Source organism: Tamandua tetradactyla, chromosome 10 (assembly GCF_023851605.1).
Source record: "Tamandua tetradactyla isolate mTamTet1 chromosome 10, mTamTet1.pri, whole genome shotgun sequence".
Taxonomy (NCBI): domain Eukaryota; kingdom Metazoa; phylum Chordata; class Mammalia; order Pilosa; family Myrmecophagidae; genus Tamandua; species Tamandua tetradactyla.
In genome coordinates this window covers 97,245,800-97,270,565 of record NC_135336.1, presented here as the reverse complement: position 1 = coordinate 97,270,565, position 24,766 = coordinate 97,245,800, and the positions used below count along the sequence as shown (strand labels likewise).

The following is a 24,766-nucleotide window of genomic DNA, read 5'->3' as shown; positions in this document are numbered from 1 at the left end:
AGGGGGCCTGAGCCCTCTGAGCCTCAGTCTCCATATTAGCATTACATGGGGGTTAAGTGAGGTTTATGGCTGTAAACTATTAGCCCAAAGCCTAGCGCATAGGAAACCCTAACATATTAAGGTCACTATCATTATTATTATTATTAAACAAATATGGTATAATTTTCTATGTTTATATATTATATGCAATATCATTCTTGAACAATGACCAAATACTCTAGTGATTACAGCCATGTGTTTCCTTGGTCAGCCTTTGGCCTCCCAGACACTATCTGCTCCATTAGAGATCAACGGCTGAATCCAACAGCACGTGGTCATCTCCTGCACAGAAATCTGTCCTTCAAAGAGGCCCCCAGGGACTTCTGTCATTATAAAAGCCAGGAGCCCTGTTTCAGCCCAGGGACAATTAAGTCATCACTAACAACCCATAACCTTCCGATTGGGCCACCACTCCATAGCCAATTGAAATTCCAAGACTTATTCACTAGAGCAGGAGTTAGAGGAGAATAGATGAAGTTGTTAAGAATGATAGTTACAATCTTTCTTCTCCTTTGGTTCCTAAGCTAGTAATCTGTCAGTGTTGTGATGAAAGAAATGATGGAGAGAAAGGGGAGAAACAAGAGGTAAAGAAATGCCAAATTTCTTTATTTGGAAAAGATCAAAGTTACCAGAGAGAATAAACTGGAAGAGGGAGGAAAGGAAGAGCAAGGAGAAGAGAGATGAACAAGGAGGAAGAAAGCAATGCAGGGCTGTCCAGTGGAGAAGAACTCACAGAGAAGGACAATGAGATATTTGAAGAGGATTTTAAGGACAAAATACTATGTGGTGCGTGTGGTAGTTTCTGAGTACCCCAGAAAAACACATTATTAGACTTAATCCATTCCTGCAGGTGTGAACCCACCATAAATAAGGCCTTTTGATTACTTACTTTAGTTTAAGTATGTCCCAACTCAATCAGGATGGGTCTTAATCCTATTACTGGAGTCCTTTACAAGCAAATGAAATTCAGACAGAAAGAGAGAAAGCCAGGCAAAACAAGAAGCTGAGGGTCAACAGAATCTGGGAGAGAAAGGAGAGGCCAGGAGAGGCCACCATGTGTATTGTCCAGTGACAAAGGAGCCCAAGACCAAGGATCATCAACAGCCAGCCCCAGGGTGTCAATCTTCACAAAGAAAGCATTGCCTATATGACGTCTTGATTTTGACTTTTTCCTAGTCTCAGAACCATGATCTAGTAAACTCCCATTGTTTAAGCCAACCCATTGCATGGTATTTGCTTGAGTAGTCGAGGAAACAATAACAGTGTGCAACAGAATTTCCTACTTGTCTCCTCAAAGAAATATTCAGTAAAGATTGGTATTTCTCTTCAATGTTTATAGATGGGCATTTCTCTTCATTGCTCTTCAAAGCTTACCTCAAAGCCTTTGTTGCATGGAGGTTTGGACCCTCCCTCTGCCCTACCCTGCCTCCATCATTCCTGCACAGGTATAGATGAGAACAGTCCCCAAAACCTTCAGCGAGCCCATCTCTACTACGGAGTTGTTTTCGTCAGAACCTGCCTGTCTTAGTTTCTTGGGGCTGTTGTAACAAAGTACTGCAAGATGGGTGACTTAAACAACAGAAATGTATGGCCTCATGGTTCTGGAGGCCAGAAGTCTAGAACCAGAGGGTGGGCAAGGCCGTGCACCCTCTGAAATCTGTCAGGGAGAGAATTTCCTTACCTCTTGCAGCTTCTGCTATTTGCCGACAATCCTTGGCTTGCAGCTGTATCATCCCAATTTCTGCTTTCTCCATGTTCATGTGGCCTTCTCCCTTGCATTGGTCTCTGAGTCCAAACTTCCCTCTTCTTAAAGGACATCAGGCATGCTGGATGAGGGCCCACCCTAATCTAATTTGGCCTCATCTTAAGTGATTCCATCTGCAAGGACCCTATTTCCAAATAACGTCCCATTTTGAGGTGCTGGGGGTTAAGACTTGAACATATCCTTTAGGGGTTAAGAATAAAACTCACCCCATAACACTGCCTAAGGTAAAAACCCTCTCAAACAGAAACAGCAGCTTTTGCTGTGACGTATGGAAGGGAGAACTGGGGAGGGCAGTGGAAATGGACATAAAATGCGTGGGGAGAATAAGGTGGCAGGATGGCGTGGAGGAGGGGAGGGGACACGGCCAGGTGGCATGCTCTTCTCTCTGGGGCTGTGGAAGAGGTAGGGTGCAGTATCATCACCACCGAGGAGGCCAGGCCAGGTAGTACAAGGTGACATTTTTCTGCTTGTTTGTAAGAAACTCAGAACCTCCTGCCTCAGCGTGGGAGCCAGAGTCTGCAGCCAAGTAACTGCCACCTCGGCTTCTTGGGCTCCAGTTCAAGGAATGACTGCCTTCACTCGCTGAACGTGGAAGGGGAGGAAGGTACAGCTGCTGCATCCCAAATAGGTAAAGATAGTTTGTCTGTGGGGCTCCAGCCCTCTCTGTCCATACTCTCTCTCATTGGCACCAATTTCTTCCTTCAGTGAGGTCAGAGGTTCTTCTGCTCCATGCTTTAAGGCTCAGGGAGGCTGACAAGACTTGGTGGGTGAAAGCTCTTCCAGACAGGAGATGCCACATTTTTCATCAGCAAAAGCATCCTCCACTATATCTTTCCCACCCCTTCCCACCCACGTCACCACGTGGCCACAGCTTGAAAGATTTACGCAACTGAAAAGCCAATTACATTTGAAGGTGACTGCAACAGAGGGCCCTCCTGTCAGACGCCTGGCAGCAAACGGGGATACAGATTTGGAATTTTCAGGGACCTGGTGCCCCTTCCATCTCAGAGTGCCTGGAGGAGAAGCTGAAAAGGGTCTTGGGGCCTTGAGCATGTACAGTGGGTTCTCATCTGTGAGTGGCTGCAATGGGGCAGCTCCACAGAAATGTGCTCACTGGCACCCAAAGTGAATCAAAGGTGCCCAGTTGTCTTTCCCTGCCATTTCCTTTCCCTTCTCCCAGACATCTACTTCCAGTAGAAACATATTGAATTGTACTTCATTGTTCAAACCCAAAATCAATAAGAGTCTACTGAATGCCTGTTGTTGAATAAATCAGGATGATACTGCAGCCCTCCAAGAAATCATACCTTAGGGTGCATATGTGAGTGTGTATGTGTGTGTGGTGGGGGGTACACCTGTGTAGGGGAGACAGAAATCCACACCATGAGTTACAATACAAAGAAGACTAGGCTGACACTAGGAGGCCTGGAGAGAGGGGACAGAGAATATTTGATGAATCTGGCAAGCTTCTTGTCCCAGGAGGTAGGAGAGTGTGAGTTGATTCAACAAAGATTCTTCAGACTCCAAGAGGAGGAGGTAGATGGGGCTCTTTGGTTGAGGAATTCAGGCAGACAAGGCCCAGAGGTGGAAAAGTGCAGTGTGTCTCTGTGTCTGTGTGTAAGTATGTGAGTGTGTGAATGGGTGTGTGTGAAAGTGAGGATATGTGCATATGTGTGTGAGTGTGACTATGGTTGAAAGTGTGTGTGTGCAAAAGAGTGTGCATGTGGTGCTGTGTGTGTGTATGTGAGTGAGCGTGTGAATGGGGGTGCATGTGCTTGTGCATGTGCATGTGTATGTATGGAGGATCCTGTGTGAGCTGTGTGTGGAAAGGCAGAGGTAAAGAGCTAGATAACTGCTCACAGGTGGGGCTGTTTCTCATGGAACTACACATGGTCTGAACAAAGTGTAATGGTCAGATTCATGCGTCAACTTGGCCAGGTGGTGGTACCTGTTTGTCTGGTTGGGCAAGTGCTGGCCTGTCTGTTGCTATGAGAACATTTCATAGAATTAGATCATGATCACATAGGCTACAGCCACAGCTGATTCCATTTGTAATCAGCCAACAGGAGTGTCTTCTTTACTGAGTGATGCTTAATCTAATCACTGGAAGCTTTTTAAGAAGGATTCAGAAGAGACAGGTTCCCTTCCTGCTTTGGCCAGCAAGCCTCTCCTGTGGAGTTCATCCAGACCCTCCATTGGAATTGTCAGCTTCACAGCCTGCCTTATGGATTTTGGACTCTGCGTTCCCAAGTTTATGTGAGACACGCTTATAAATTTTATATTTACGAATATTTCCTGTTGATTCTATTTCTCTAGAGAACCCTAACTAATACAACTTGGTACCAGGAGTGGGGTGCTGCTCTGATTTACAAATATCAAACATGCTCGAACGGCGTTTTAAATGGATAAAGGGAAGATTTTGGAGGAATTGTGAGGAGCTTCATAGAGAAGGCCTAGAATGCTTTGAAGAGACTATTTGCAGAAATGTGGACTCTAAAGTCACTTCTGATAAGCCTTAGAAAGAAATGAGGCACATGCTATTATAGACTGGAAGGAAGGCAAACCTTGTTTTAAAATGGCAGATAATTTGGCAAAATTGACTAATGGCTTTGGTTGGAAGGCAGATTTTAAAAGCCATGAACTTGGATATTTAGCAGAAGAGATTTCCAAATTAAATGGCAGAAGTGCAGCCTGGTTTCTCCATACAGCTTGTAGTGCAATGTGACAGGAGAGAGGTAAGCTAAGAACTGAACTCTTAGGTACAAAGAAACCAGAAACCGATGTTCTGGAAAATTGTTGGCCAGGTAGGGAGACCCCAGAAAATAGTGTCCCACATGAGGATTTGGCCAAATGTGGAACCACTCAGCCATTTCAGAGGAAGCCAGGATTGGACATGGAGTTATCCAGGAAGGATTTGTGGAAATTCCTTATGTCCGATGGGCACTATCCAAGGCTACTGCATAGGAAGCCAGTGAGAGTGTTGTGGGATCTGTATAAAGAGAACCACTGCCAGTCAGGACTGAGAGTGACAGAGAAGGGACACATTGGAAGAAAAATAACTTCAGAGGCAAAACCAGGGATGCTGGGGTCTGAAGTCAAGAAGCCTTGGGCCAGGAGAATGGACCAACCCAAACACATGGAGGGGGTGAGTTTGCCCCAAAGGCAGAGAATGGGCCTTCCACCTCATTGCAGCGGAAGAGTCATGAACTCCTCAGGTCTTAGAGAGGGCATTCCTTGGGGTCTCCACATTCCTTGGGGTTTGGGAGAGCCTGGCTGCCACCACATGGAGGGGTTGAGCATGTGCCCCAGAGATGGCAGAGAGCCCAGGTGTGGCCCTGATGCTTGGAGAGGGAGGAGCCGAGAAAAAGATGGTCTCCCTGATGTCCCCCAAGGTTGTGTTCAGAGAGAGGCAAGCCTCTGCATGGGCCCTTGGAAAGGGTGAGACTGTCACTTTCTAAAGCCCTGAAGATAAATGACTCTCAGACTTTGAAATCTAATGGACTTTGCCCTGTAGGATTCCAAAAACGTATGGGTTCAGAGGCCCCTGTGTTCCTTCCTCCCTATGGAAATGGGTAGATGTGTCCTATGACTAATATCCTTTGCATGTTGGCAGCAAATACCTTGTTCTGAGTCTCACAGATCCAGAGGTAGAGAAAAACTTTGCTTTAGAACAGACCACGCCTGTAACTAACTTTGATAGGAGTTTGTAGTGTTTCTAACTTTGTATTTCATTTGTATTGTTACTGAAATGATTTAAGGATTTCTGATATTGTGATGGAATTAATGTATTTTGTATATGGGAAAAACATGTCTTTTTTAGCATCCAGAGGGTAGAATATGCTGGTTTGAAAGGATGTATGTACCCTAGAAAAGCCAAGTTTTAATCCTAATCCCATTTTGTAAAGGTAACCACTTCTTCTAATCCCTATTCAGTACTGTATGTTGAAACTTTAATTAGATCATCTCCCTGGAGATGTGACTCAATCAAGAGTGGCTTTTAAACTGGATTAGGTGGGTCTTGATTACTTTACTGGGATCCTATAAAAGAGGAAATACTTTGGGGAAAGCAGAGATGACTGACATGGCCACAAGAAGCAGAGTCCATCAGCCTTTGGAGATGAAGAAGAAAAATGCCTCCTGAGGAGCTTCATGAAACAGGAAGCCAGGAAAGAAAGCCAGCAGATGACGCCATGTTCGCCATGGGCCCTTCCAGATGAGAGAGAAGCCCTGACTGTGTTCACCATGTGCCTTCTCACTGGAGATAGAAACCCTGAACTCCATCAGCCTTCTTGAACCAAGGTATCTTTCCCTGGATGCCTTAGATTGGCCATTTCTATAGACTAGCTTTAATGGGACATTTTCTCAGCCTTAGAACTGTAAACAAGCAATTTATTCAATTCCCCTTTTTAAATGCCATTCCATTTATGATATATTGCATTCCAGCAGCTAGCAAACTAGAACCCAAAGGAAGGTGCTTTAGGGAGAAGATGAGCCACAGACTGGCTAGATCAGAGGGTAAGGGGCAGGAGGCCAGGGTGATAAAACCCTGGCTCAACATGGGAAGAGTCTGAGCTAAGACATCATAGTTGTGGTTGGATTCGAGAAGCAGCTGTGAGTAAGACCTTGAAGGCAGAGTTTGCTTGTTTTTTAAATCAATGACTGGGTATAGAAGGAATACAGGGGGGCCTGGAGAACTGGGGGGCCACAATAACACCCTCGTCAAAAGAGGTATGGGGTCAGGAGCTGAGATTAACTTTTGAGGGAAGACAGAATAATCACAGAAGTTAAAACATGAGTTTTGGCATTTGAGGAGACCTGAGTTTGAACCTGACTTCCAACATCTTTTAGCTACTTTCCAATCTCATAATGCCTCAGGTTCTTCATATATCAAAAATGGGAGCCACGAGCAGATCATATCTCAAAAAATGGCTGCAGTAATTGAATAAAATACTGCAAGTAAAGCACTTGGTACAATGCCCTGAACAGAGTAAGCACCCATCAAATAGTAGCTATAACTTGGGGAAGAGGCGCACCCGGAACTCCTTTGGAAATCTGATAAAAGCAATGTTCCCTTTCTCTGGAGAGATGCATGATGCATACTCATGCACACACACTCCGAGTTTTCCATAAAACTTTGTGGACCCATAGATTTCCTGTAGTTATCCCTGGAATCCCTAAATGCCTATGGATGGATCCATATTGAAAATGTCCAATTTCCATGAAGATGTCCTATTTGGAGATGTGGGTCTGGAATGCCAGAGATAAATCAAGGCCAGAGAAGTGAACTTGGGAGTCACCAGCATACTTTCATACAAACTTATGAGCACTGGAGACATCCCCAGGGAACAAATGAGAAAAGGAGAGCAGCAGCCTGGGGTGGGAAGGATGCACTGGTGGAGGTACCTGGAAGAAGTCAACAAAAGGAAGATTCCTCCAATACAAGAGCTGTGGATACAGCCCTGGCTCACTTGGATTTTAGTCAGAGCTGGATAATGCCTCGTTTTTTTACTTAGGAACATAAACAAAATGAGAGTCCATACACAATCATTTCGAATTTCACTGAATAACATTTCATAATCAGATCATTCTGTCTCATTTAGAAGCTGAAGTTTTTCTAGCTTGTTTCTCCAGCTGTTCGATTTAAATTTGTCTTTTGCATCCTCTCTAAAAATTGTATTTCCCAAACCAAAATTATGGCCCACATTTCAAAGTGAGATTATTTTTATGACTTATGAATTTATTTATGAGCATTTTTATAAACATACAAAGATTACCATTTAGTTATATACTTTTTTAAAAATCAAAATAAGGGTTTATTTTTCATTCGTTAAAATTCTGCTGTTGGTTTCATGAGTGACTCTCCGTAGCTGTTGTCTTTCTTCAATCTTATGCTCCCCCCCGCCGACCCCATCTCATCATGAAGCCTCCTCCTTGGTCACTTTTGCAGCACTGTGACTGGATTTCATGGTCCCAACCTATTGCATGGGGTTCGCAAGTGCTGTAAGAATTTCAGCATGGAAGGAGAGGACAACTGGATTGGTGGGATCTAGTAATGTTAACTCTGTCATGCCAATCTACACTAAATTTATGTCTTTCCCAACTGGTGTTGACATCAACTAAATTTGTTCAAATTAGATTTGCTCAAGTCTTATTTGGAAATAGGATCGTTGAAAGTCTTGTTAGTTAAGATGAGGTCACACTAGATGAGGGTATGTTCTAATGTGCTTGAAAGAAGAGGAAATTGGACCCGAGAGAGAGCGACATAGGGGAGGCCATCATGGGAGAACTTCGAGAACACATGGATGGTCACCAAGCCACCAGGAGAAGCTACAGAGGCACGGGACAGATTCTCCCATACACGCTTGTCAATGCACTGATTTAAGAATTCTAGTGTCGAGAACTCTGAGACAATAAGTTTTTGTTGTTTAAACACCCAGTTTGTGGTACTTTGTCATGGCTTTAGGAAACTAAGACACCTCTGAAACATCCATGTGGAAATTTCTTGCAGGCAATTTAATTTATATGTGTGAGTTAGCATTCTGAGTAGAATACATACATATAAAAACATCGACTCAGAGATATTAGTTTAAACAGTGGAAACAAACAACACAACCTAAGTAAAGAATATAGGGTAAGAAGAAATGAAGTTTTAGGGTAAAGAATCGGATACTGTCGAACTTTAATTGTTGTGCAAAGATGGAAACTCGTGAAGCAGGTAGAGGAGATAGAAGTATGATGTTTCAAAACTTGATGATTTCTTCCACAGCACCTAGAAAAAGGTCAATAAGTGTCTGGTGAGTATTGGAAGCCCTTAATATCCCACAGAAAGAAGATTTCCTTAAATGACATTTAGTTAAATACTTTTAACACATTGACTTTATTGAAAAGAATGAAATTACTAGAAAACCCGATGTATATAATCCTCAGGTTTAGGGGATCCATTGTTTCTCACTGTTGGGCCAGAGCAGGGATCTAATACAAGCTAGTTTCTCTTTTCCCTTTGGCCTCAGTTTTAGAGACGAAAGGGGAAGGAAGGGGGTATGAAAAGAAGACAACAGGAGAAGAAGAGGGCATGATGCAGAAAGGAGTGTGGTGGCATCAGCCTTCAGGTACCACTGACTGGCACCTAAGGACAGGGCATCTGGCTTGCTCAGATGTTGGGATGTGTGAAACTCTCTTGTCAATGAGTGATTTCATTTCCTAGGCTGGTCAAAGCAAATACTATGAAACGGGTCAGGCTATACAATCGGAATTTATTAGTTCATAGTTTTGAGGTTGGGAAGATGTCCAAATCAAGGTATCACCAAAGCACTGCTTTCTCCCCAGACTGTGGCTCCTGGGGCTGGCTGCTCACATCCTTGGTCCTTAGCTTGTCGCAAGGCACAGGGAGGCATCTTCTGGTCTCTCCCTTCATTTCCCATCTCTGTTGAGACTATGACTCTATGGCTTTCTCTCCCTACCTGTATTTCATTTTCTTATAAAGGATTTAGTATGAGGATTAAGATCAGTCCTGATTAAGGTGGGCTACACTTTAACTGAAGTAACCTCATCAAAAGGTCTTACTTACCATGGGTTCACACCCACAGGAATGGCTCTAAATACAGCAACCTTGTGTCCTGGGGACTCTGTCAGACTCTCCATGCATTTGTTTCCTTGTCTGTAAAATGGAAATGCTATGGCTAATCATAATGATACCATGCAAAGTAGTGAGCATTTACTTTGTAGGAGTCATTTTGCCAAACCGGTCTCTAATCTTCCTGAGAACCTGCACATGAAGTGTAATTATCCACATTTTATAGAAAATGAAACTAAGGCTCATTGAGATGAAGTGACTGCACAAAATCCAGCCTGCCTATTTAACTAGGAATAGGAGAGATGTGTGAAGACAAAGCTCTTCACTCTGCAGGAATGCCCATTGCCATATCTTTGGATGCAGTGCCCACAATGAGGCAGCGCTTTAAACACTCTTTGGAGAGAGTTATTTCCAGGCTATAAGATGAAAATGGATGTGTTTCCATGTAACATCATCAATAAACACCATCACCCTCCCCAGTAATAGCAGATCAGGGACATTCTTATTTGATAATTTTGTGCCCAACAGCACATGGCCTACATAAAGATCATATTCATTCATTTATTTATTCATTCGTTAAACATTTATATATCACCTACCATGTGCCAAGCAGCGAGAATATAACAGTGAGTAATAGTTGTATCAAAAACACAAATGGTATAGAGTAACAAACATTACAAGTGTAGCCTAAATCTGATTAATTATGCCACTTATCATGATCTATGCCATAGGAATAAGCCTTCCGATAAACAATATGAGAGCATTTTGGAAAATTTTGCATGTATTGATTCCAGAATTGTGCATTTGCAACCAAGGTCATGAAAAGGTAGATCAATATACATCTGACTTTTACAGAGAAAAAAAGCTGTTAGGGAAAATTACTGTGCTAGAGTATACAAAATATATTTCCATGCCTCAGTTATCCTGGTTTCCCATTAAACTCCTAGAACTCTGCTCTCTTCTTTTTCCTTTTTGTTAGGGAACTGAAAGCATCTTAGTAAGCTTGATAATAGTAAAAATGTTCTCTACTGGAGACTGCCATTGTCTAACTGAGAATTAAAGTGGAAATAGATCCTGGAAATGATGCAGTCCAATATCTGTACTTCAAATATGAGGAGACTCATGCCCAGAATAATTAAAGGACTTATGGAAGTTCACGAAACTAGTCAGTGGTAGAACCAGAACTAAGACTCAGGTATCTTAACTCTTAATAAAAGTAGTCTAATTTAAGATTGTAACTTCCAGTTAAAAAGAAAAAAGAAAGCAAAGAAACCCAAAGAATGACTCTCTTAAAAATCCTTATTTTCAGACAAGCTCTGTAAGCAGAATGCACTATCTGACAAGTTGACTTTGAGTGAAAGCTGGCAAGTCAAGATGTTCTGATTCTTATGGTCTTGAATGAAGGCTGGAAAATAAATGAGCTGTTCTCTTACTTGCCTAAGAATCCCTTTTTTGCCTTGTCCAGTTATGCAAGAACAAAACAAACCAACACACAAAAATGCTCTCATACTTACCCAATGAGTACCAAAAGTTCTGAAGTCTGCCTGCTTAATTGAGTCAGAGGCGGTACTTCTAATCTACACAGCAGAGACCTGTAAGACTTCTTGTTCCCTCTTCAGTGCCCCATCCTTATTTGAAGGACCTAGTTAAATGTATCAGAAATATTCAACTTTTTACTCATAAATCCACTTGGTTTCCTTTATTGCTTATTGAATAATAGTAAACGGAAAATGGAACACGTAATGGGTGGAATAAACTTGGTAAACACATGGGGAAGACATCTGGATGTTCAGCAGATGCCTGTGTTTGGGGAGAGATGCCTTCAGCTGCTGCAGGTGAAGAAAACCAAAGTGGCTTTCTTCAATTTCCTTAATAGATGTGGCAATTCATTTCTTCTAGTCAAAAAGCAGCTTAAATTAGTTGCCAATAACAACAGCCTTAGAATTAATCAGTTTCTTGGTTACTTTGTAGTTATTTCCTAAACAGAAAATACCTATTAGCAAGCATATTCAAATTGCACTGCAAACTATTAAAACTCCATTTGTTCTACAAACAGAACGCTTGAAAATTTTGGAACCAGCCTGTTTAAAGTAGCAACAACAACTGAAATTTGCAGATCTTCCAAGTCAGTCTTTTTAAGCTCAGAATAAGAAACAGGATTTTTATCTATTTACGGGAAGAGTTATGGGGCAGAGAGCTGGGAATTTAATCTCTATTTCTTCTTGATTTCCCAGGATCATTAGACTTCTGAGCCTGGACCAAATTGCTTGCTTCTTGGAATTTAGTAGCATGGTCACTTTTGGAGACAGGCTGGGGCCACCAGTATATTTCTCAAAGCCCATGAAGATTTTTATAGCAACAACAGAAGCCCAGTGCTGCAGCAGCCTTAATGAAAATCCACTGCCTGCCAGCCATAGAATATAAAAAGATCGAATAAGAAAAATTAAATTTGTAACCCCCTGGGGAAAGGCCACAAATTTCCCAAGTGAGCTGTAAAGCCGTTACCACTGATTTCTTTTTATCTTCTGTCCGACTGATGTGATCTGGCCACTTGGTTCTCCCAGGAGCCTGCCTAGGAAAGGAAGAGAGAAACCTGAAAGAGAAGGAGCTGGGAGGCCGTCAGAGAATTAACATGGATCAGCCCCCATCTGCTTCTCCTCTCCTGCCACGGGGATCCAGCCCGAGGTGCAAGAACACCTGGAAGAATTGCCCCTTCATCTATGAGCACTGTGGTCCAGTAAAATGCAGAGAGCATTACTCTTCGCCCTCAAGCAGTTATGAAGGTATTCATGACGATGAAAGAGGAAAGAGTGTTTAGAACCTGTTTTTTAAAAGCATACACCTTTAAGGTTTCGAATGTGATCATGACACCTGCCCCACAACCCCAGCGGTCTTTCATGATCTAAAATGCATGCAAACACCTTAGCATTTTCTTAGAAGAGCCACATAGATGCCTTATGCAAAGACATTTAGAGGGAACTGGCCATATGATCTCAACGGTGATAACTGTCATTTTTTTTTAATTTTTTTTAATTTTTTATAAGCAGTTTTATTGATTGTAGGCTTTTAAGTACAAGCAACGCTAAAATGTACATCTCAATATGAATAAAATATCTTGGCTAAAAGAAATATGAGAAACAGAAATGAATTTTCATTTGAATTCAATATTGTTAATGCAAGTTACATGTACACAGTCTTATTCTCCATACAGAGGTTGTACTCTAAATTGAAATGTCATTGATACACTTTTATAAATCAGAAGTGCTAGTTCATGTATATTTTATTCTCTATACCAATCCTTTTAGTACATAATTAAATGCAAACGAACAGAAAAGAACTAACTCAGATCAGTGTGTCCTTCTGAATGACACATCCTTCATACCTGTGAAGCCATCTCATCAGCTAGACTCAGGCTCATAAATTTGACAAGGCTGGTTGATTCACTTCCAATCCCACTTACATGAAGAAATATGTAGCCATATAATTTATTTTCCTATTAATTTTAAAGTGCTTCATTTGTGATGAAAGGCAAAATTGCCTGTTTCTTTCCAAAGCACAAGTTAATATTTTTCTTTTTACCTTGTATATCATTGTTTATGTAGAGCTTTCGGCTATAACCTGAAACATGGGATAGATTGTGCTGTATTTTGGAAGACAAGCATTCAGCCAGGATACACCAAATCTGTTGATGGGATTATCTTTCACTAGGGCCACTTAGGCCAATATATAGATAAAACAGTTCATCACTTCAACTCTGTAAGCCACTATTTCTAATTAAAAACTACCTCACAAATATCTATTTTTTTTATTAATTGATGGAAAAAAAAGAAATTAACACAACATTTAGAAATCATACCATTCTACATATGCAATCAGTAATTCTTAACATCCTCACATAGATGCATGATCATCGTTTCTTAGTACATTTGCATCGGTTTAGAGGAACTAGCAACACAACAGAAAAAGATATAGAATGTTAATATAGAGAAAAGAAATAAAAATAATAATAATAGTAAAAAAAAAACAAAAAAAAACCCTATAGCTCAGATGCAGCTTCATTCAGTGTTTTAACATGATTACTTTACACTTAGGTATTATTGTGCTGTCCATTTTTGAGTTTTTGTATCTAATCCTGTTGCACAGTCTGTATCCCTTCAGCTCCAATTACCCATTATCTTACCCTGTTTCTAACTCCTGCTGGACTCTGTTACCAATGACATATTCCAAGTTTATTCTCGAATGTCCATTCACATCAGTGGGACCATACAGTATTTGTCCTTTAGTTTTTGGCTGGACTCACTCAGCATAATGTTCTCTAGGTCCATCCATGTTATTACATGCTTCATAAGTTTATCTTGTCTTAAAGCTGCATAATATTCCATCGTATGTATATACCACAGTTTGTTTAGCCATTCTTCTGTTGATGGACATTTTGGCTGTTTCCATCTCTTTGCAATTGTAAATAACTCTGCTATAAACATTGGTGTGCAAATGTCCGTTTGTGTCTTTGCCCTTAAGTCCTTTGAGTAGATACCTAGCAATGGTATTGCTGGGTCATATGGCAATTCTATATTCAGCTTTTTGAGGAACCGCCAAACTGCCTTCCACAGTGGTTGCACCCTTTGACATTCCCACCAACAGTGGATAAGTGTGCCTCTTTCTCTGCATCCTCTCCAGCACTTGTCATTTTCTGTTTTGTTGATAATGGCTATTCTGGTGGGTGTGAGATGATATCTCATTGTGGTTTTGATTTGCATTTCTCTAATGGCCAGGGACATTGAGCATCTCTTCATGTGCCTCTTGGCCATCCGTATTTCCTCTTCTGGTAGGTGTCTATTCAAGTCTTTTTCCCATTTTGTAATTGGGTTGGCTGTCTTTTTGTTGTTGAGTTGAACAATCTCTTTATAAATTCTGGATACTAGACCTTTATCTGATATGTCATTTCCAAATATTATCTCCCATTGTGTAGGTTGTCTTTCTACTTTCTTGATGAAGTTCTTTGATGCACAAAAGTGTTTAATTTTGAAGAGCTCCCATTTATTTATTTCCTTCTTCAGTGCTCTTGCTTTAGGTTTAAGGTCCATAAAACCGCCTCCAATTTTAAGTTTCATAAGATATCTCCCTACATTTTCCTCTAACTGTTTTATGGTCTTAGACCTAATGTTTAGATCTTTGATCCATTTTGAGTTAACTTTTGTATAAGGTGTGAGATACAGGTCTTCTTTCATTCTTTTGCATATGGATATCCAGTTCTCTAGGCACCATTTATTGAAGAGACTGTTCTGTCCCAGTTGAGTTGGCTTGACTGCCTTATCAAAGATCAAATGTCCATAGATGAGAGGGTCTATTTCTGAGCACTCTATTTGATTCCATTGGTCGATATATCTATCTTTATGCCAATACCATGCTGTTTTGACCACTGTGGCTTCATAATATGCCTTAAAGTCCGGCAGCGCAAGACCTCCAGCTTTGTTTTTTTTCCTCAAGATGTTTTTAGCAATTCGGGGCACCCTGCCCTTCCAGATAAATTCGCTTATTGGTTTTTCTAATTCTGAAAAATAAGTTGTTGGGATTTTGATTGGTATTGCATTGAATCTGTAGATCAGTTTAGGTAGAATTGACATCTTAATTATATTTAGTCTTCCAATCCATGAACACGGTATGCCCTTCCATCTATTTAGGTCTTCTGTGATTTCTTTTAGCAGTTTTTTGTAGTTTTCTTTATATAGGTTTTTTGTCTCTTTAGTTAAATTTATTCCTAGGTATTTTATTCTTTTAGTTGCGATTGTAAATGGGATTTGTTTCTCGATTTCCCCCTCAGCTTGTTCATTACTAGTGTATAGAAATGCTACAGATTTTTGAATGTTGATCTTGTAACCTGCTACTTTGCTGTACTCATTTATTAGCTCTAGTAGTTTTGTTGTGGATTTTTCTGGGTTTTCAACGTATAGTATCATATCATCTGCAAACAGTGATAGTTTTACTTCTTCCTTTCCAATTTTGATGCCTTGTATTTCTTTTTCTTGTCTAATTGCTCTGGCTAGAACCTCCAACACAATGTTGAATAATAGTGGTGATAGTGGACATCCTTGCCTTGTTCCTGATCTTAGGGGGAAAGTTTTCAATTTTTCCCCATTGAGGATGATATTAGCTGTGGGTTTTTCATATATTCCCTCTATCATTTTAAGGAAGTTCCCTTGTATTCCTATCTTTTGAAGTGTTTTCAACAGGAAAGGATGTTGAATCTTGTCAAATGCCTTCTCTGCATCAATTGAGATGATCATGTGATTTTTCTGCTTTGATTTGTTGATATGGTGTATTACATTAATTGATTTTCTTATGTTGAACCATCCTTGCATACCTGGGATGAATCCTACTTGGTCATGATGTATAATTCTTTTAATGTGTTGTTGGATACGATTTGCTAGAATTTTATCGAGGATTTTTGCATCTATATTCATTAGAGAGATTGGTCTGTAGTTTTCTTTTTTTGTAATATCTTTGCCTGGTTTTGGTATGAGGGTGATGTTGGCTTCATAGAATGAATTAGGTAGTTTTCCCTCCACTTCGATTATTTTGAAGAGTTTGAGGAGAGTTGGTACTAATTCTTTCTGGAATGTTTGATAGAATTCACATGTGAAGCCATCTGGTCCTGGACTTTTCTTTTTAGGGAGCTTTTGAATGACTAATTCAATCTCTTTACTTGTGATTGGTTTGTTGAGGTCATCTATTTCTTCTTGAGTCAAAGTTGGTTGTTCATGTCTTTCCAGGAACCTCTCCATTTCATCTAAGTTGTTGTATTTATTAGCATAAAGTTGTTCATAGTATCCTGTTATTACCTCCTTTATTTCTGTGAGGTCAGTAGTTATGTCTCCTCTTCCATTTCTGATCTTATTTATTTACATCCTCTCTCTTCTTCTTTTTGTCAATCTTGATAAGGGCCCATCAATCTTATTGATTTTCTCATAGAACCAACTTCTGGTCTTATTGATTTTCTCTATTGTTTTCATGTTTTCAATTTCATTTATTTCTGCTCTGATCTTTGTTATTTCTTTCCTTTTGCTTGCTTTCAGATTAGTTTGCTGTTCTTTCTCCAATTCTTCCAAGTGGACAGTTAATTCCTGCATTTTTGCCTTTTCTTCTTTTCTGATATAGGCATTTAGGGCAATAAATTTCCCTCTTAGCACTGCCTTTGCTGCGTCCCACAGGTTTTGATATGTTGTGTTTTTGTTTTCATTCACCTCGAGGTATTTACTAATTTCTCTTGCAATTTCTTCTTTGACCCACTTGTTGTTTAAGAGTGTGTTGTTGAGCTTCCACGTATTTGTGAATTTTCTGGCCCTCCGCCTATTATTGATTTCCAACTTCATTCCTTTGTGATCCGAGAAAGTGTTGTGTATGATTTCAATCTTTTTAAATTTGTTAAGACTTGCTTTGTAACCCAACGTATGGTCTATCTTTGAGAATGATCCATGAGCACTTGAGAAAAAGGTGTATCCTGCTGTTGTGGGATGTAATGTCCTATAAATGTCTGTTAAGTCTAGCTCATTTATAGTAATTTTCAGATTCTCTATTTCTTTATTGATCCTCTGTCTAGATGTTCTGTCCATTGATGAGAGTGGTGAATTGAAGTCTCCAACTATTATGGTAGATGTGTCTATTTCCCTTTTCAGTGTTTGCAGTGTATTCCTCACGTATTTTGGGGCATTCCGGTTTGGTGCATAGATATTTATGATTGTTATGTCTTCTTGTTTAATTGTTCCTTTTATTAGTAGATAGTGTCCTTCTTTGTCTCTTTTAACTGTTTTACCTTTGAAGTCTAATTTGTTGGATATTAGTATAGCTACTCCTGCTCTTTTCTGGTTGTTATTTGCATGAAATATCTTTTCCCAACCTTTCACTTTCAACCTATGTTTATCTTTGGGTCTAAGATGTGTTTCCTGTAGACAGTATATAGAAGGATCCTGTTTTTTAATCCATTCTGCCAGTCTATGTCTTTTGATTGGGGAATTCATTCCATTAACATTTAGTTTTATTACTGTTTGGATAATATTTTCCTCTACCATTTTGCCTTTTGTATTATGTACATCATATCTGATTTTCCTTCTTTCTACACTCTTCTCCATACCTCTCTCTTCTGTCTTTTCGTATCTGACTCTAGTGCTCCCTTTAGTATTTCTTGCAGAGCTGGTCTCTTGGTCACAAATTCTCTCAGTGACTTTTTGTCTTAGAATGCTTTAATTTCTCTCTCATTTTTGAAGGACAATTTTGCTGGATATAGGAGTCTTGGTTGGCAGCTTTTCTCTTTTAGTAATTTAAATATATCATCCCACTGTCTTCTAGCTTCCATGGTTTCTGCTGAGAAATCTACACATAGTCTTATTGGGTTTCCCTTGTATGTGATGGATTGTTTTTCTCTTGCTGCTTTCAAGATCCTCTCTTTCTCTTTGACCTCTGACATTCTAACTAGTAAGTGTCTTGGAGAACGCCTATTTGGGTCTATTCTCTTTGGGGTGCGCTGCACTTCTTGGATCTGTAATTTTAGGTCTTTCATAAGAGTTGGGAAATTTTCAGTGATAATTTCTTCCATTAATTTTTCTCCTCCTTTTCCCTTCTCTTCTCCTTCTGGGACACCCACAACACATATATATGTGCGGTTCATATTGTCCTTGAGTTCCCTGATACCCTGTTCAAATTTTTTCATTCTTTTCCCGATAGTTTCTGTTTGTTTTTGGAATTCAGATATTCCATCCTCCAAATCACTAATTCTATCTTCTGTCTCTTTAAATCTATCATTGCAGGTATCCATTGTTTTTTCCATCTTTTCTGCTTTGTCCTTCACTTCCATAAGTTCTGTGACTTGTTTTTTCAGTTTTTCTATTTCTTCTTTTTGTTCATCCCATGTCTTCTTCATGTCCTCCCTCAATTTATCGATTTCGTTTTTGAAGAGGTTTTCCATTTCTGTTCGTATATTCAGCATTAGTTGTTTCAGCTCCTGTATCTCATTTGAACTATTGGTCTGTTCCTTTGACTGGGCCATATTTTCAATTTTGTGAGCGTGATCCGTTATCTTCTGCTGGCGTCTGGGCATTTAGTCAGACTTCCCTGGGTGTTGGACCCAACAGGCTGAAAGATCCTTCTGTGAAATCTCTGGGTTCTGTCTTTCCTATCCTGCCCAGTAGGTGGCGCTTGTGGCACACGTTTGTCTGCGGGTTCCACCAGCAAAAGGTGCTGTGGGTCCTTTAAGCTTGGAAAACTCTCCTCGTAGGGGAGGTTCGCCAGCCGAAGCGGCTTGGAAGAGTGCCAGCCGGCCCGGGGATCCGAACGCGGGGAGGGTCACCGGCTGCCGCAGCCCGGGAGAGCGCCCAACCGAATTTCCTAGTCGGCCTGGGGCGCCAAGCGTGGCGGGAGGGCGCCAGCCGACGCGACCCGGGAGAGTGAACTGTTCCCAGCCGGACCGGGGAGTCACATGTTTGGAAGGGACCTCCCCCGGTCACCATTCTCCGCGGTCTGGGGATTTCCGACCCAACTCTCTCAGTTGATCCGGGAGGCCTCGCGTGGTGGGGACGCCAGCCACCGCGGCCCGAGGGGACTGCCTGCCCAATTCTGCCAGCTGGCCTGGGAAGGAGGAAGGGAGGGACTCCGGCTGCTTGCCGTCCCGCCCGGGAAAGCCCACGCCCCTCGGTGATCTCACCGGAGCTGGTTCTCCCAGACAGTCAGCCATTCCAGGATGGGGTACGCCGTCCCTTTGATCTCCGTTGTAGCTCCGGGAGCTGCTCTCTATCGTCTCCACTCCCCCAGTAGCTGTTCTGATAATTGTCATTTTTGAGCGCTTAGTATGTGCCAGGAACTAAGGTAACAGTTGATGCCTGTTATTTCCTTACATTTAATCTGCATAATAGATGGTACTCTCCATACTTACCAGGTGAGGAACTGAGGCTAAGGGAGGTTAGCTCTTTAGCTAACTTAAGGGAAGTTAAGTGACTCTCCTCAGGTGAAGCAGCTAGAAAACAGACCAGCTGGTACTTGAACTCTACCCCGTCTCTCTTTTCTTAGCAAATATACTATACTGTACTGAAACAATAAAAATAATGATGCTATTATTTGGTTGTTTCTCAAAAATACTAGTGAAAATACACCCTTCTGGATAAACATCTAAGAACCGAGCTCCAAGGATAATGGTGAACTGGAAATTATTCTGCGGGAGAGCTCCATCTGCCTGCTAGACTTCAAGTACCTCCATCTCTGCCTGTCCAAAAGAGAACACACTGTGCCCCCTACCACACACATACCCCTACTCTTTATCCCAAATTCCTCACCACCAAGCTTAACATCTGAATCTCATCCCAACTCCTTCTTCTGGCCAACACCAGCTTCTCGCCTTCCCCCCTCAACCAAGAACATCACTAAATGTTGCTTATGCCACCTCTTAAACAGAAATCCCTATACACTCACTTCAAGGTTAGACCCATGGAAAACTCATGATTGAAGAACTTGAAATTGAGAAATATGTAAGAATTTATAAAGAAAAGAGAATAAGTGGGACCTAGTCCAGAGTGAACTCATGGAAGCCAATGTAAATAGATTTATATTTACTTTAATATGAACCTGCAAAACTGCACATTTTAATTGGCACTTTAAATATTTTAATTAGCAATTCTGTTTATTTGAAGCTTTATCTCCATGTATTTTTCACTGTTTGAAAGAAAATTTTTAGGCTTCGCATCTTGCCCAGGTTGGATGAGCTGCTTTGAATTCGTTTTGCTTCATTGTGGATGGCCTACATGCAATTCCTTCCTGAGTTTCATCCAACTGCTCAAGGACTTTCTGATTCTGGGACTCAGTTGTTAATCTCTAAATGGCCCCATGGCCCCTGTGACATTGACATTTGAGATACTTTGGAATATTTTCTTAAGCACAACAGAAGAGGCCATTTCTCAAGCCAAGCTGCAAGGTTGTCTCCGTGTTTTCTAGCCTCAACCCCTGCCCTCAACCCCATTCACATATAAGCTCAGGGCCCTCTCCCCTAAGGGAGGCAGGAGAGTGATTTCCAAGACTCTTTCTATCCCAAGGCTTTCAGTGTAAAATTACATATTTATACTTTCTTTGTTATCAAAATTTTTCTCAGGTGTAACTCTTATTTTCAGGTACCAAAATTGAAATTTTCCCAGCTTGAGGAGATGGACTATACACTATTCATGTAAAGGGTCCTCTTGGGAAGCCAGCACTGTGGGCTCAAACCATCTCATCACCTCCCACGTCTGCCTTGCTCCATAGCAAGATATCTCTTCCTGATCACGGTCCCCTCGTGGTGCTTGTGTTGGTCTGAATCTGTTATGTGCCCCAGAGAAGCCATGTTCTTTAATCCATTCTTATGAGTGCAGACCTATTATGGATGGGACCTTTTAATTAGGTTGTTTCCATGGAGATTGACCCAACCAATTCAAAGTGGATCTTTATTCTTTATGGCAGTCCTTTAAGAGAGCTCTCAGAGAGAGAGAACTTAGACAGAAACAACCTTGGGAGAAACAAGCAAGGACCGCACATGTGCAGAGACATTTTGGAAAGAAGGACCAGCAGACGTCACCATGTGCCTTCCTATGAGACAGCAGAACCAGATGTCACTGGCCTTTCTTTAGAATCAAGGTGTCTTTCTCTGGATGCCTTTATTTTAACATTTTCATGGTTTTAGAACTGTAAATTTAGAGTCTAATAAATCCTCCTTTTAAAAAGCCAGCCCATGTGGGAGATGACTCCCAGGGATGAGTCTGGCCCTGGCACTACGGGATCAACAATTCCACCCTGATCAAAAGAGGGAAAAGAAGTGTAACTAATAAAGTATCAGTGGCTGAGAGAGTTCAAATAGAGTTGAGAGGCTACTCTGGAGGTCACTCTTACACAAGCTTCAGTTAGACATTGCTGCTTATCATAACTTGTGAAACTCCAACCAAAACCATTCCAGCCAATCCTAAAGAACACCTAGGGCAATATGTAAGATTCTACAAAGGTTCCATGCACTAGAGTAACTTTCCAGAAACACACAACCTCCATATAGGTCCCTGAATCAGATAAGTCCTGAAACCTAGAGGGCCCAGCCTCTCCAGAACATCAGCTAGTTCCAGCTCCCTACCCCAAATTATTGAAAGCCCCTTCCAATATGGAAAAGTCAGAATAAGCATAGCCCGAACACCCCTAAAGAGTGGGATAGAAAGATCAAAGGTGATGGTGGAGTTATACAGAGAAGGTAGGGTTTAACAAATGAATATGATGGCTAATTCATTAAATTGATACTTCCTTAGTGTCCAGTATCTTAGAACAGCTAGGAATAAAAACCTAAAATTGTGGAACTGTAACCCATACAAAACTCTGAAATCTATTCTATGATTAACTGTGCTGTGCTTTGAAATTTATTGCTTTTTTGTCTATCTGTTATTGTTCACAAAAAAGAAAAAAATTGATTGGGATGATAAAAAAAAATATTTATTCCTCCTAGCTTCCTATATTCTGGAGCAGCTAGAAGGAAAAATTTGAGATGATGGTATGTAGCCCAAGACAAACTCTGGGATCTGTCCTGTAACTACTTGTTGAAGACTACTTTGAAAACCATTGCTTTTTTTCTTTCTTTGCTTTGTATATATGTTATATTACACAATTTATAAAGTTAAAAAAAAAAGCCAACCCATTTTTGGTATTGTCTTCCAGCAGCTTTGGCAAACCTAAACAGCTCCCATCCTTGTTATCCCCTGCTTGGATCCTGCTAGCTCTAATCTGCCCTCCCTGGATACTGGGGCCCACATACTCCTTCCACCAAACCCCGTCCCATTCTTCCCCACTAAAAACCTTTTGGGGTTGACTACCTCAGCATTGCATTCTCTTACCCCATTGTCTCTGTCCTGACACACCTGAAGGATACACCTAAAGCAGCAAGGCCAATGCCCTGGGAAAGGGAAAGGGACTTTTCAAGATGAGAATGAGGGAACCTCCAGGCCTGCAACAACCTCCACCCTCTGATTCAGCCTGTCCTTCTAGCCTCCACTTTCCCAGAGGCCTTGGATCCTCTGCTCCAGTGCCTGGGTCAGTACCGAGCACAAAGTAGGCATTCAACAAGTGGAAACTGTTTCTAGCATCAGTAGAAAAACCCCTTTTTTCAGGGGCCAGGAGATATTTACTAGGTATTTCTTATACATTACCTCTTACATGCAATCTTTTTAGCCTTGCTTATGTCTTATTATTTCCACTTTACAGATGGGAAATTTAAGACTCAGAGAAATAAAGCTAGCAAGTGGTAGAGACAGCCTCAAATGTGAGTATTTCTGCTGCTACATCCCATGCTCTTTCCACTAATGATGACATTTGACATTGGTTGGGACCTCTGCCAATCCCAAGCACTGTTCCTGTGACTTGGGTATATCATCTTATTCCTGACAGAACCTTATGAAGTGCATGCTACTCTTATTCCTCTTCAGTAGTTAGGGAAAGGCAGACAGAGGCTACATAACTTCAAGACATGCAATTTAGTACGATATTTGGCCTCAACAACGTCGACACCAGAGCCTCCTCTCATATCTAGGAAGGGCTAGGTCATAAGAGTCAAAGAAAAATCAAAGATTCAAATTTGACCCAAACACAAATAAAACAAAGTCTGATGGTTTCCATTCGTTCCTTCACTTCTCAAATACTCATTGAACACCTGCTTTGTGTCAAACACAGGGAAGGGAACCAGAGTGTGAATGAGACCCCTGTCCTTGAGGAGCTTCCATTCTTAAAAAAACAAATAAACATGTACCTTGATTTCAGTTTGTTCCAGATCTTTATGGCATATCTGATGTGCCCAATCCAAGCTCTGACTGAGGATTCCCAAGACCAAAATTGCAGAATCATAGAAGACTTGTGTGAGTTCCAACTGGACTAGCCATATTTGTTGACATCAAGAGTAGGAAAATCTCTGGGCTGTAGTATATAACAAGGGAAAGTTTGCCCTCCTCACAGTGTCTTGTTCCAGAGCCTCCGTTTGCTGTTTAGCTTTCATTTCCCCCTTGGTTGGACCCATACCTTGCCTTCTGCCATACTGTGGCTCCTGTGCTTTCTCTCCTAACCTCTTCCTCTGTACTCCCTGCTATTTTCTACCTGCCCCACATCTCCTTACCTGTTCCCTTCCAACTGTCCCTTTGGAGGACATGTTCCCACAGCATGGACAGCTGTCAGGCCTTCCACTTACTGTACCTTCTGCCCCATCAGAATCAACATGCCTACACATCTGTCAAGCTCTAAGCACAGAGGGGAGAGGAGAAAACCTTCTGATCACAACAATCTCCCTGTGAGCTCTTGAGGGAGACCCATACCATCATTTGAGACCAATTCTTCTGCATTTTTACTCATAAATTCCTTTGTTGTAAGTGAGAAATTGCTAGAATAATACTGTCAAGTCAAGGATTTACCCTCAAGTCCAAGTCCAATTTTTATAGACAAATACTGAAAATTACAGTGCTATGCAAAGGACTGTCATCTAGCTGTCAGGCAGGAAATTAAAAAAACAAAAAAGAACAGCAACAACAACAAAAATGAGGCAGAGCCAGCTGCAGGGACAGCCTCTAATGTTCCAACAAATATCTCCTGGAAATCGAGTGACCAAAGCACGGCATCCATTCTCTTGGATGTGCACAGAGGATGGAGGGCTCTAGCAACTCCATAGGAAACCAAAATGCCAACATTTAACATGTCTCCTCTTGGCTCTTGGAAGTTATTCCATTTTTAGAAGATACATATTAAAATGTCTTATCCTAAATGTTGAAAATTTAGTGGATACTAATCTTGTAAACATGACAACTAGCAAAAATAACAAGAACATCCCATTTAGGTGTCTTTAAGGGATGGCCCAGAGTCCAAGGGAGAAGGCAGGGGGCCAGAAACGAAGGTAGGAAGTGCTTCAGACCAAGGTCACCTCCTGAACATTCTTGAACGTGCCTTTATGATTGTTACATAGTTTTTAATCAGTCCCCAAAGCTATGAATCTTTAATACGCGATTGATGCATTGGGCGCAGATGTGGGCTCTCTGGGAGACATCTACCAAGGCTGTTGTTAGGTTTTTCCTAATTAGATGCTCCTGAATGCAGAGCTCCTGCTTCCAGCATGCCTCTTTTATGTGAAACCACCTCACAAATTTAGTTCAACTGGCACTTTTGTTTATCCACAGACCTTCAGTGGAAGTAAGCTGAAATAATTTAAAGAGGCAGTTATGTGCTTCTAGCCAAAAAAAGAAAAAAAAATCAGCATTTCATGGTCCTTTGCTAGCTTGAGCAGAACATATGCTGGGCTGCAGAGATTTCCTTCAGACTGAAGCGGCTGTGCATGCAGTCCCCTGAGACAGGAGCTGTGGGGGGACAGGGGA

General features: G+C 41.2%; 1 long non-coding RNA gene across 1 annotated transcript in view; it reads left to right on the top strand.

Moving 5' to 3' along the window:
• The window catches only part of LOC143648078 (uncharacterized), a 56,963-nt gene that overhangs the window by 7,929 nt on the left and 24,268 nt on the right, over positions 1–24,766 (top strand). Inside the window, exons 2-3 of the long non-coding RNA XR_013158348.1 lie at positions 22,623–22,680; positions 23,175–23,269. This is a non-coding gene — a long non-coding RNA (uncharacterized LOC143648078). The remainder of the gene's footprint in view (positions 1–22,622; positions 22,681–23,174; positions 23,270–24,766) is intronic.